A 13910-nucleotide genomic window follows, 5' to 3' on the forward strand; every position below is an offset into this window, starting at 1 on the left:
GTAAGTCTATACAAGCCAGATTAATTTGTCATCATAAATTAGCTTCTCATAGTAATTGTTGAATATGTTTAGTAAACATACATTATGCAAGAGCTAAATCTGTCTATTGTAGGTCTTTCTTTAGGCCTTGAATGTTTTCTAAATTATTAATTAGACATTTATTAACAAAATAAGACCATAATCAACTCTCGATGGCATCGGATACTAGAGATTTTAACTAGATTAGAACGGTTCGCCATTTATGCTAAGGCTTAGCCCTGGTTACCACAGTGCATACATCTTGTCAAAACTACAGTGATAACTTGGCTCAGAATGAAGTAATTTGAATGAAATTTTCATTTTACATTATCTATTTTTGAGCTATTATAGCAAGAATGGTCAGCTCTTTATCTAAATCTTACAGAATGTATCTTTAATTGAGAGAGAGAGGGGCGGGGGGTTCACGTCCACTCGATACAAACTAGGTCATTTAGCAGTGGGGAGGGGGAACGGATGCGACCCTACTCCTTGTCACGTACTTTAATTTAGACATTCTAACAGTTTAAACTCTGGTGAAATGAAATGAAATGGGGTTTAACGTCCTACTGATCTGTTCTGCCCGGGCAGCGGCACTATCGCCTACTCTTATATCGAATTCCAACTGCCAGGGGATCTTTTACGTGCATTCCAATATATACACGGGACCTCGGTTTTTCGTCTCATCCGAAGGACTAGACAGCTGTCTTTGTCAGGCCCTCCGTCCTGCATCACTGACAAGGGGAAACCACACCGGAAAAACCTGGAAGAACTTTCTTGGCCAATGCAGGGATCGAACACCCGACCTCCAGGCTAGCGAGCCAGCGTCTTACCCACTTAGCCACGTTATCCCCTTAAACTCTGGTACTTACATTCTTCTCGAATAATTGTTTATCTCTCTAAAGGCGGGTTGAATGTCCGAATGGTTAGCGCTTGCGCGTTGATTCATAATGTATGTAATTTCGTCAACTGGCGTGGTTTCGATTCCCCGGTTGTATTTGACAAGGAGAGGGGCCGCCTTTGCAACCTCGTGGGTTTTCTCCCGGTGCCCCGGTTTACCGCCACTGCTAAAAACCCTACGCGCATGCGAATTATTGAAATAAAATTGAACTATACGTTAGTCCCGAAATGACCTAGAGTTTGTGTCGAGTGGACGTTAAACCCGTAATTATTTATAAGAGCCCTTTTCTGAGACGCTATGCATTTCTATAATATTTTATAAATAAAACTTAAAATACGTAAATCCCAACCCTATGGCATCTAGAAATGGACATAAATGGTTCGTTACGCAAATACTCATGTAATATGAATATAAACTGATTTACATTCAATCGTTTTCGTTTTTACTGTGATTTCTAATCTGTTATGGTCAGCAAAATACGCCAAGAGTCCAAATTGAATGGCAGTCTTTGGCGTCTGATTATCCCAGTGCCAATTTTAAAATTTCCATTTTGTCTTAAATATTGGATACCAGAAGCCTATCTTTTCACGGTATGATAACATTAACTAAATGCTGATTTAAATTTACCAATAGTGTTCTGTAATTTTTAAATATTATTAGGATACAAGTGCAGACTTTTTATGTAAATGAAATGAAATGGGGTTTAACGTCCTACTGTTCTGCTCCTATACTGGGGTAATGAAGACAGGCATACGCCATACAGTGTGCTATGAGGGAAATGTTGCCAGGGCAGCGGCACTTTCGTCTACTCTTATATCGAATTCCAACTGCCAAGGGATCTTTTACGTGCATTCCAATGTATACACGGGACCTCGGTTTTTCGTCTCATCCGAAGGACTAGACAGCTGTCCTTGTCAGGCCCTCTTTCTTGCATCACTGACAAGGGGAAACCACGTCGGAAAATCAAGATGAACTTTCTCTGCCAATGCAGGGATCGAACACCCGACCTCCAGGCTAGCGAGCCAGCGTCTTAACCACCTAGCCACCGTGACCCCCCCCCCCCCCTCCATCTAGCTAGGCAGTTAATGGGAATATGTAGGCTACTTATAGTAATTACAGTACTGTCAATGTTTTGAATTTGTACTAAATTTTCTGTTGCTAAATTTAACTTTATTCCTTTTGTCAATGAGCCCAACATTTCTGTATTTTCAAGCAATCTATCAAAATGTGCCTTAGGGCCAGCAGAGCCTTAATCCGGCACTGCAGGTGCCGTAACCACTGTAATAGAATCTTCAAAATCAGAAAAAATAATCCGAATTTGTCAGAAAAAAAATGCTGATGGTACACCATTCCCCCTTGTTACACTAAACAAACGAAACTCTTACTAATGCTTTAAAAAAAAACGTCCCAGGCGAGATTGCAGAATTGTGGAAATTGAGATGACAGTCACAGAGGACCCCTCAACCAATTCAGGGGGACTGGTGGACGCACAGGAACTTTGTTATGATCTCGCTTGGGTGACAAGAACACAATATCTCTTAAACTGTGCTAGGAAACACTTATGGCAGTGTTTATATTTAGTGGTCAAGCTTTGTTCCCAGATGCGGAAACCCCTTTTCCAAATTCATTAACAGAGGAATTGATCAAGTCGAAATGCTAATGGTACACCATTCACTCGAGGTGATTACATTAAACAAAAGAAATTCATGGAAACCCAAAGATGTATCTATATAGCTACTCCAATACTAGTGAGAATGCTTTTATAGCTAACATGGATATACAGATATACGACGATTCTACTACTGAAACTATAGGTGGGTCTAGTAATCTATTGGACTGTGATGACGAATTTCCCGTCATAAAGTTAAAGTTTGAAGAATCAACCCCCACAGTACCAGTTGAAGTACCTCTACCAAGTGACTCTATTGTGATTCAATTTCACCACGTGAAGAAGTTTTATTTGCAATTTGAAGGAGTTAAGTGTTGAAGGGATGTCAGCACTATAGAGGTCAAGCGGGCGTGGTGTATAATTGGACAGTCTGCAATTATTCTTAGTTGGCCCATCCTGTATATAATGTGTATATTTTTAGTCTGGGAAAAACTTTGGTTCGGTATCAAAGAGTTCTCCAGTCAATCAAAACCTACATGTTTTAGAGCATAATAAATCTTGACAGTTTTATACACTCGTGTTCCTTTTGTACTGTAGAGTGCCGAACATTGCGCAACTACTTTGTAGATAGTCCGCCCTCTCATCCGAAGAAGCTATACTTGAAAGGCTTGTGATCGGCTGATAGATCACTGGTGGCAGAAGAATTATGGGTGTGGGTCCTGAACAACGAGTGCAGCAGAATTCCCCTTACTGCATCATTTCGTGGCCAAAATAAAAAAACGACAGACATTAAATGTGTTCTACCTTAGAATTTATTTTTTCCTGTAACCAAAACTTAAGCCCGATTTTGCTTCCTTTTCGTAGCTTTACAATTGTCCGTGGACATCAATTCTATTCTACCATATCTTAGATCTTGCATTTGAGCAAAGCCGTTGCTGTGCCATTTGTACAGACAGGTATTGGACATATTCAAACTTTTAGAATGGATTGTTATTTCCTGTAACTAAAACTTAAGCCCCATATTTTTTTCATTTCGTAGTTTTGCAATTGTCCGTGGACATTAATTCTACCATTTGCTTCTCCTGCATTTACGCAAAGCCGTTGTGGTGCTATTTGTACAGACGGGCATTTAAAGTATTTTACGTTAGAATAGATTATGTTTCCTATAACTAAAACTTCCATGTTTATTACATGTTTGATCTGCATTGGAACAAAGTCGTTGATGTGCCATTTAGTACACACAGCCATCGAAAGCTTGCACTCAGTGATTGGTAAGAAATGCAACAATAAAAATAAGCTACTAGCATTTGAAAATTCTAAAAATCATGCCTGACTCATTTAACAAATTCTTTGTTAACAAGATCGAAAAGATTCGATCTGATTTACAAAATCACTACTGCAGTCACCGTCGATAATGCCATCACTTGTTGCGGTGAACAGCTTTTTGAATTCACAGTCTTCACACGAGATCTTTGAAATAATTCTCCCTCCAAGCCCACAACTTGTATTAACGAAGCTAGACTAACTCGTATAGTTATCCAACATTTAGTTGGTCTTCTTTCGGTTATCACAACAATAATAAATCTTAGTATAAAAATGGAATCTTTCCTGACAGTTGTTCGCCCCCTGCTGAGGAAAGGCAATTTAGATTCGAATATACTTTCGACCTGTAACGAATCTTCCCTTTGTCTGAAAAATATTGGAGAAGGCTGTTAACCTTAGCCTTTGAGAACATGTATCTTCTAATTCTCTGTTTGATAAATTTCAGTCTGCGTACAGACAAAATTCATAGTACAGAAACAGCATTACTTAGGGTAGTTAGTGATATACGTTGCCGTGTAGACTGCGGTAAAGTGGTTTCTCTGGTGTTACTGGATTTATCTGCAGCCTTTGATACGATTGACCATGACCTTATGTTGAAGACTATCGCGACGCAACACGGTACACAAGTACTTATCTCATATCATAAGCCAACACAGCCTATTACATCATTCTTGTGCAGACGACACTCCGATTATTGATAGTTTTTATCCACGTGACTTTGACCAATCAAAATGCATCCAAAAAGATGGTTGTTCACCAATATGTTGAAATTAAATGATGACAAAACGGAAGTTATCAGGATTGGATCAAAACACTTACTATCAAAATCAGATACGTCAACAAAGTTTTTAAAAAGTCTCGGTGTTTACATCGATTCAGAAATCTGCATGGAATTTCAGATTAATTATATCTGTAAAACCTGCCTTTTGTACCTTCGGTCTATCAGAAACATTCGTCAACTCACATCGAAGGACGAGGCTCATGCTTTGGTTCGATCGCTCGTCCAATCAAGATGAGACTATTGCAATAGCTTGTTATCTGGAATATCCCACAAACTGATATCAAAACTCCAAACCGTTCAAAATACTGCAGCTCGAATCATCAGCCGCTTGCCCAGGAACTCGCATATTACACCAGAACCCAAGGAACTTCTTGACTACCAATTAAATCTTGTGCCTTGCGTATAAGTGTTTACATGGAAATGGACCTTCCTATCTAGCAGATCGTTTATTACCATATTTTCCTGGGCGTGCACTCAGTTCTCAAAACGGACATCTTATAATTCCAAAATATAAACTCAAAGCATTTGCATACAGATCGTTTGTTCACATTGTGTCTGTTCAGTGGAATTCATTACATTAAACTGTCATCCAGCCTAGAAACATTGAAAACTAATTTTAAAAAAACTCATCTATTTACGGCATATTATGGCACCTAGACTGTGTAGCGCCTTGAGCATGAATATTAGCATGGAACTGTGAGCGTGTATAAATGTACATATTATTGTTTTTATTTTTTAGAAATGTTTATTTATCCTGCAACTAAAACTTCAGTCCCATTTTTGCTTCCTTTGCATAGGTTTGCACTTGTCTTTGGATATAGAGCGGGGTCGGGTACTTTCGGAAAATTAAGCCTACCTGTTCATAACCTCGTTATTTCTGACTGGAAACTGAAAAGGAAATACTTAGACGATATGTTACGAAATGCGAATATACGTACCGGAAGAGTCGGGTGCGCCGGATGAAGTTGAAATAACGCGCGCCTTCGGGGCTCTTCGGTAAGTTCGGACAATGTTTCGGGTCATTTCGGACATTTTACCATCGTGGACATTTGTTGCATCCTATCCACAAACTAGCGGTCGTCCTCTACATATGATGGTAAATGCATGGATCTTGATGTAGAGGAGGATGGCGAAATCAATGTTTGCTGAATATTTTGTCTTATGAATATTTTACTGAAGTCCATTTTTTAAGTTTTTAGTACCATTGACGGATCCATTGGAAACAGCCCGCATCCCTAAACCCTTTGACAGCGTTCTCTACTGTGGTAGCCCTGGCCCAGGCCCCCTTGAAAGTTTGTAGGAAGAGCTGCTTAGTTACGAACTGAAATTGGTGCACGGACTGCTTCCACATTTCTTTTAAGGTGCCAAAGAGACGCAATCACATGGTTGCATTAGATGCGAGGCGTGTTCCAATCGGCAGTAGAGAATTATCCCATTCACCCTGCTTAGGTCGCAAGCATCTAATGTCAGATGTGTAGAATGCCCATCAACAAAGAGGACAACAGTTCGACGGACACCTCTGGTATAAACATTTCGCTGTCCATCCACCCGTTCTCCGTCCTTCCAAATGATGCCTCCTAAGTAATGTCACGCAGAACTCATGGCTTCCAAAACAGTTATTTGTGTCTTGTCCTAAGAGGTAATTGTAAATATATTTTTGCTCTCGTTCTGGCAGAACTTTGCATGTTTTAGAGCAAAGAGGGAAAGCCGGATTCGTCCGCATTGAACCACCTGCTCGGGTCTGTAGACATAAATTTGTTGAAATCATTGAACCACATAATTCACCTTTTTTGAGGCCAATAAAGCGCGCCCCTTAAACCACGCTGTATTGTTGTTCGTACTGATATTTTTGGATGGCGTCTTAGAAACCCGTAATACCAGTCCTTGCCTGGCATATTATTTTTAAATAGGGTTATTCTCGAATCTTGGTCTAAAATACTTTTAACCGTAGCTAAAAGTTCATACTTTGTCCTACCACCCCATTTTTTGACATATTGATGACCCATTCAGCCGATCTATTTTCTTCATCAGGGGACAAAATGGTTCTTGGGGTGGGGATTAAGTGAGTTTTTTTCCTTTAATTTGTCATGCAGGGTGCTTTTAGGAATCCCATATGCAATGGCAGCCTTCCGTACCGACTTGCTTTAATTGTTTACCATCTGCATAGCCATTTCCATCTCTGGATATGCATACCTTAATTGTTTAGGATCTTGGAGTTCGAGTCTGATCTGATGGCTCATACTGACAAAAATAAATAAAACCGATTAGCTATTGGTATATTTTTATTCATTTACAATATTAATAAAGCAAACGAAATAAACAAACACAAATATGAAGACAACAAAAACTAAAGGAAAAAAATGTACGGCGAGAAAAAAGGGACCGGACAGACCCGATTGACTAGGAGTTGCGGAGTGTAAACTCAGACAAAGGATTATATTCGAATTGAATGCACCCTAGCTTAACCTCGTTTTCATATCAAAGGACGGGACATAATTTAAACATAATTATGAGAAAACAAGAATATAACCGTAAAATAGCCCGTAGATGGCCACAGATTACTAAATATTTCCCCATTGACTTTAATGTTAATTCTCGTTTCTTAGACCGGCTCTAACTTTTTCCCAAATTTTTGTTGGGTAGAACGCTTTCTGCCGCAATGGAGCAACATGTGGCAAACTCTTGCCCAAAAGCATGTATGTGGTTCACCATGAAAAACTTGAGATACACGTGTAATTTTCGGCCCTACACCAAAAAGTTAACAAAATCGCAATGCAAACGGGGGGAAACGGGAGCAAAAGACTCAAATAAACTTCCGCCCTACATTCGTGGTGACGGCGTAGATATATTTGGTAATCTGTGTCCAGATGGCTTATATGGCTGATCTAGGAGCTTAGCGCATGTTCTTGCAGCAACTCACCTGTCAGTGGGCGGAGAAATTTATGTTTGTTGACGAATAAAATAACAGCTCAGCAGCAGCAGACGAATTTTCTCTGACGGTGAAGGTCACAAGAAAGAAAGGTGACGCGTGTTGGACGCTTTTCGTCCAATCAGAATTAATTTAGGATTCACAGAAGAGAGAAATGGGGTTTAACGTCCACTCGACACAAACTAGGTCATTTCGGGACTAACATATGGTTTAATTTTATTTACATAATTCGCTTGCGCGTAGGGGTCTTAAGCAGTGGGAGGAAACCGGAGGACCCGGAGAAAACCCACGAGGTTGGACAGGCGACCCTACTCCTTGCAACGTACAACCGGGGATTCGAAACCACGCCAGTCGACTCAATGACAGACTTTATGATACAGCGCGCGCACGCTAACCATTCAGCCATCCAACCCCCCGATTGACAGAAGACAACGTCAGTGTGTACCCGACAGTCCAACCCCGCTCTACATTCTACCATATATTAGATGTTGCATTGTGGTGAAACCGTTGCTGTGTTATTTGTACAGACATTGAAAGTAATTTTACTTAAGATCGTTTACCCTGTAAATCCACTAATAGCCTATGTCATATAAGACTGGACACAAACGTAGATGTGGGCCTCTATGGCCTCCAATGTACCAACCAGCAGCAAAGTCAATCGTGGTAGCTCTAAAGTCAAGAAAAGCTAATCCAAAGAAAAATCTGTGAATTTCAGAATTTCAATAATACAACACCTACCCAACTATGCCCCCATATTCAGTATATCTAACTATAACATTTGAAAATAACATAGTTTCTACTTGCGCAGGATATTTTGCAATATATTGTTACCTCTGAAACTATAGCATTAATTATAATGGACATTAATGTGCAGTTAAAATACTGGCAATTACACTGTATTAATAAACATTATATAAAAAAAACTATTTAACATCTATTCCATTCCTGTCTTTTAATCAGAAAAGTATAATCAGACATGTTATTACAAATTATATTGGTCATTGTATCTTGCATTTACAAAATATGCTCAGAGAAATTAGAATTTCAATTAAACACTGTTATAATTACACTTGAAAAAGATTTTATTAAATTGAGGCATGTTCAGTATCGGTAATAGACCATAAATATTATACATGATACAAAACTGACCTCTGTGTCATTAGTGTTTGAAACCATTCTTTCCCAGATTAAATGAAATGATTATAGTTTCCGCTGTACTTGGCATGGGCATAAGGTCGTCATGCCTATTTTCTGGTTCCCTGCTATAATAATACGGTCTTGCCGATTATAGTCATTGGTGAATAATTCAATGTATATTAACCCTTTCTTTAACTCTTTCCAAGCTCGGAGTGGCATCTTAATCAACTGACAGATAAAGTATTTTAATATGAAATAGACATGAACATGAATTACATTTATCCTTTTAATTTAGGTTTAATGGGATTATTAAAAGGTGTGGTCTTTTATATCAAAAGTGTTACAGAGACCAAAAAAGTACAATATCGTCTTCTTTTCTCAAAATGAAATGGGGTTTAACGTCTTTCTCCTAAACTGGGCTAATGAAGACGAGCATACGCCATACAGTGTGCTATGAGGGAAATTTTGCCCGGGCAGCGGCGCTATGGCCTACTCTTACATCGAATTCCAACTGCCAAGATACTTAAAGATACATTATGGGAGATTGTTATAAGGAGTTAGTCATTCTTGCTATAACAGTTCAAAAATAGATGATGAAAGAAGAATATGTTGAAAATTTCAGTCACATTACTTTATTCTGAACATAGTTATCACCAGTGTAATTTTTGACTAGAAATCGGATTGAATTCCATCTTCACCGATTCTTAGTATGGCCGACCGTTTTATTGACAGGCGTTAACTCCACCTAAATAATCTCTGTTATCTTTTGTCTGCTGTCATCATATCCGAATTTGTGTTTTACCTTTTTGGATTTTTATAATATTTGGACAAAATGAGTGAGAGGGTAAATTTTCATTCTTACTTGTATTTTGGGCATGCATTAAATCAGTTGAATATAGGACATAATATTATAATACAATTATGATAAATCTATAGGTATACACCAGTGGCGTCGTGCCTATTGGGGAAATAAAAATATTTTTATTGATATTATTAGGACAGAAGACCTGTCCGTCTGTATTAGTCATCACACGGTCTCCAGGAATTGTATAATTTGTCATTATCTGTGTTTAGTTTATTGCACTTTAAATAGTTTAGATGTCATTTGTTAAGGCATCGCTCAACAGCGGCCTCGCTTCGTACACTCTATCATTTAGCCTCGATCCATTTAAAATTAAATCAGTCAACGAAATCCCGTTTAAATCCAAGCTGAATCCAAGCCATCCGTGGGTCTACAGAGTTGATTTTGTGCTTTTTGTGTAAATAAAGATCTAATTTATAATTTCTATGACATCTGAAGCCTAAATTAAGACTTGCAATAATCAGATTTAGCTCTTGCATAATGTATGTTTAAAGATGCATTAATAAAAATTATTTATAAGAAATGTCTTAAAGATACATTATGTAAGAACTTAATCCACCTATTACTGATCTTTTATTTGGCTTTAAATGTTATATGAATTATTATTTAACATGACAAGCACATAATGATAACATCGCCCAAAAAATAGTTATTTGAATTAAATTTTCAATATTTTCATTTTTCATTATTTATTTTTGAATTATTATAGCAAGAACAATCTGATTAAAACACAGATCCTATTTCGTTTCGTTTTTTATAGTTTAAAATTTCGTTTTATTTGTCTGTTTTACACTAGGATCTGGAAGAGTTGTTATATAACCTGCGTTCTGGATGGCGTGAGGGATTAGCCAATGAAACCGACTTCTTGGCGTGTGATGCACGGAACTGTGGGTAAACCTCCAAAAACGTCAACGCTGGTTGATTAATTATTGTCTGGCGTCATAGGGTCAAAAGCCATTCGTGCGACCTCTGGCGCGACCTGTTACTACAACCGGTCAGATCTTCATGTAGTGTAGGCCATCGAAAGTATAAAAAAACCGAAACGAAATATAGATCTGTATTTTAATCAAAATGTAGCAAGAACGACCAGCTCTTTATCTAAATCTAACATAATGCATATTTAAAGGAGCTAAGTCTCTAATTCAATATCATCAAAAATCTTTAACATTGAAAACACAATTTATTTGTCCAATTACATCAACATTTATGTTGTGATATTACCGGGAAAAGATGGGCTTTTGATATCCAACATTTAAGACAAAATAAACATTTTACCATAATGCGCTTCAGCCCTAGTTGTATCAAGAGACTCGAGGGACGAGGCTAGACACATTGCACCATATCAAACGGCGTATGTAGACTGGAATAACCAGACGCTAGAAATTTGCACTCGCTTGAGACTGCTGGCTTATTTCGCCGAACATAACTGATTTGAAATTGGAGTAAAAACGGAAACCATTGAATGTAAATCAGTTTATATACATTCATATTACAGTATTATATGCGTTGCGACCCACTTTTGTCAATTTCTAGGTCCAAAATGTTAGCGATTTAGCTCCTTTAAATGCACAAAAATATTATTTTACTAATAAACGTTTATCATTTTGTTCTGGAAAATAAATCGTATTACAGCTATCATCTCGAGAGATAGTTGTTTCGCTACTAAAAGTTGTAATTTGAGATTGTAAAGACTCGTACGGAGAAGTCAAGCATTATTGAAATCAACTCCAACATTATTCGCTACTAAAAGCAAGCATTATTCGCTACTAAAAGTTGTATTTGGAGTGTATAAACACTCGTATGGTAAATAATTAATATAAGGATTAAGGATATTCAGTGTTGATATTTATTGAGTAATGGTTGAATACTGTTTGTGGTGGAGGTGAACAAGTTAAGGATTATTGAAACTTGACTCCAACCCATAACTTGTTGAACGATTATTGTAACATGAATTTAAAGAAAATCTGATTTGGGGAAAGGATGTAAAATGGTCTGGACGGTCGTTTTGTTCCCGATGTTGCCCGAGAAAATTCCTCGGGACTTTCCGGCATGGTTTCCCCTTCCTTGTCAATGCGGATGACCTGGAAAGGGCAGTGTCTAGTGGTTCAAGTGGGAAGAAAAGCTGTACACACTGACGTTACGTAAAAGAACTCTTGGCGGATGGAATTAAGTGGGTGCAGAATATAGGACGTTAACCCTTTTTATTTCATTTCATTTCCAGATATGTAAATGTAGGCAGTGTGTGGTGCTGATTTTTTTATTGGTTGAATCTGTTTATATTTCGCTTGTTGTTTTGTTAATCAAATATTAAAATAGCTAAGTCTCTAACTCAAAATCATCCAAAGTCTTCAACATTAAAAACACTAATTATTTGTCAATTTAAATCAAAATTGATGTTGTGATCGTACCGAGAAAAGATGGGCTTCTGATCTCCAATATTTAAGACAAAATAAACGTTTTACCATTGGTACACAAATCGTGTACCATAATGCGTTTCAGGGCCATTTGTAACAAGGGACTCGAACAACGAGGCCAGACATATTCCTAGCCTGGAGGTCGGGTGTTCGATCCCTGCATTGGCCGAGAAAGTTCATCCAGATTTTCCGGCGTGGTTCCCCCTTGTCAGTGATGCAGGACGGAGGGGCTGACAAGGACAGCTGGTCTAGTCCTTCGGGTGAGACGAAAAACCGAGGTCCCGTGTATACATTGGAATGCACGTAAAAGATCCCTTGGCAGTTGGAATTCGATGTAAGAGTAGGCGATAGTGCCGCTGTCCGGGCAAAATTTCCCTCATAGCACACTGTATGGCGTATGCCCGTCTTCATTAGCCCAGCATAGGAGCAGAACAGTAGGACGTTAAAACCCATTTCATTTCATTTTAGACATATTCCACTAGTCGTGTCAAACGGCGACGCCATATTCTTATCTGAAGGGCATGCGCAAGAAATACTACCGGTGTAGACTGGAATAACCAGACGCTCGAGATTGCCATTCTATTCAGATTTCTGGCGTATTTCGCCGACCATAACTGATTAAAAATTACAATAAAAACAAAAAGGATCGAATGTAAATCATTTTATACAAATTTATATTATATTATTATATGCGCTGCGACCCATTTGTGGCAGTTTCAAGGTCCCGAATATTAGCGATTTAGGCCCTTTAAACATACATTATGCAAGAGCTAAATCTGTCTATTGCAGGTCATTCTTTAGGCCTGAAATGTTATCTAAATTATTAATTAGACATTAATCAACCTATCCAGACCATAATCAACTCTAGATGGCATCGCTAGCCTGCGATTTTTAGTGGATTGTGAGCTGATTTACTGCATAACTTTCCTTCGCGATTTAACGATTAAATGGATAATCGAGACTATGCTGTTTATCGTACTGACTTTAGTAATGATGATCAAGGCTAGGCGGAAATTCAGTCACTTTGTTCTCGGTTCATAGTGGATCAATTTGAATGAAATTTTCAGCAAATTGCCTTTACATTATCTAGTTTTTTAAGTATTATAGTGAGAACTGCCAACTCGTTATCGAATCTCCGAAAATGTGTCTTTAAGTTATCAATTTGAGTATATATTAGCATGAAATATATTATGCCGTGACAAAAAAAAGATATTGAATATTGTGCAAAACATTCAAGATTAATTGTATTAGATTGGAGATATTACAATCAGATTACAACAGAGCATATTTCGTTTCGATTTTTAATGATCAAAATTTCGTGTTACTTGTCTGAACTAACCAGGATTTTGAACAGTTGTTTATTAATCCGTGAATTAGCCCATGAAATGGTCTGCTGAGTCGAATTGGATCCCATAACTGTGAGAAGACATTCGCAGCGATAGAAAACAAAACAACGCAAAGATTTCTAAATAACCACTTGGAACATCGACGCCGGTTGGCTACTCGAATGTTTGACGCCATAGGTCTAAAGTCGCTCTTGCGACACCTCATACAAAGGGGTCCAGAATGTCTAGCTGGCCGGTCACCTCTGACTTGCGGTTGTAGTTTCGATCACTGTTGTGAGCGTATGTTGCTTGGTGATAGGGGGCGCCTTCTCAACCTCGTAGGTTTACTCCGAGTACTCCGGTTTCCTCCCACAGAAAAGACCCATGCGCGCTAAGATAATAAAAATGAAAATAAGACAACTTGTCTGCGATATCACCTTCAGTGGAAGCGGACTTTAAACACTGAGAACAACAACAACCCTGACACAACCTCTTGATCTTTATGCTGTGGAGGTCAGCGAAAGTAATTTAATCAGACTGTAAATATTACATCTCTTTACGTTTCAGTGAACAATTCTTTACTACTTGAAACAGGAACACACAAATATCCTGTA

The sequence above is a fragment of the Patella vulgata genome, chromosome 5, assembly GCF_932274485.2.
Source record: "Patella vulgata chromosome 5, xgPatVulg1.2, whole genome shotgun sequence".
In the NCBI taxonomy this organism is placed as follows: Eukaryota; Metazoa; Mollusca; class Gastropoda; family Patellidae; genus Patella; species Patella vulgata.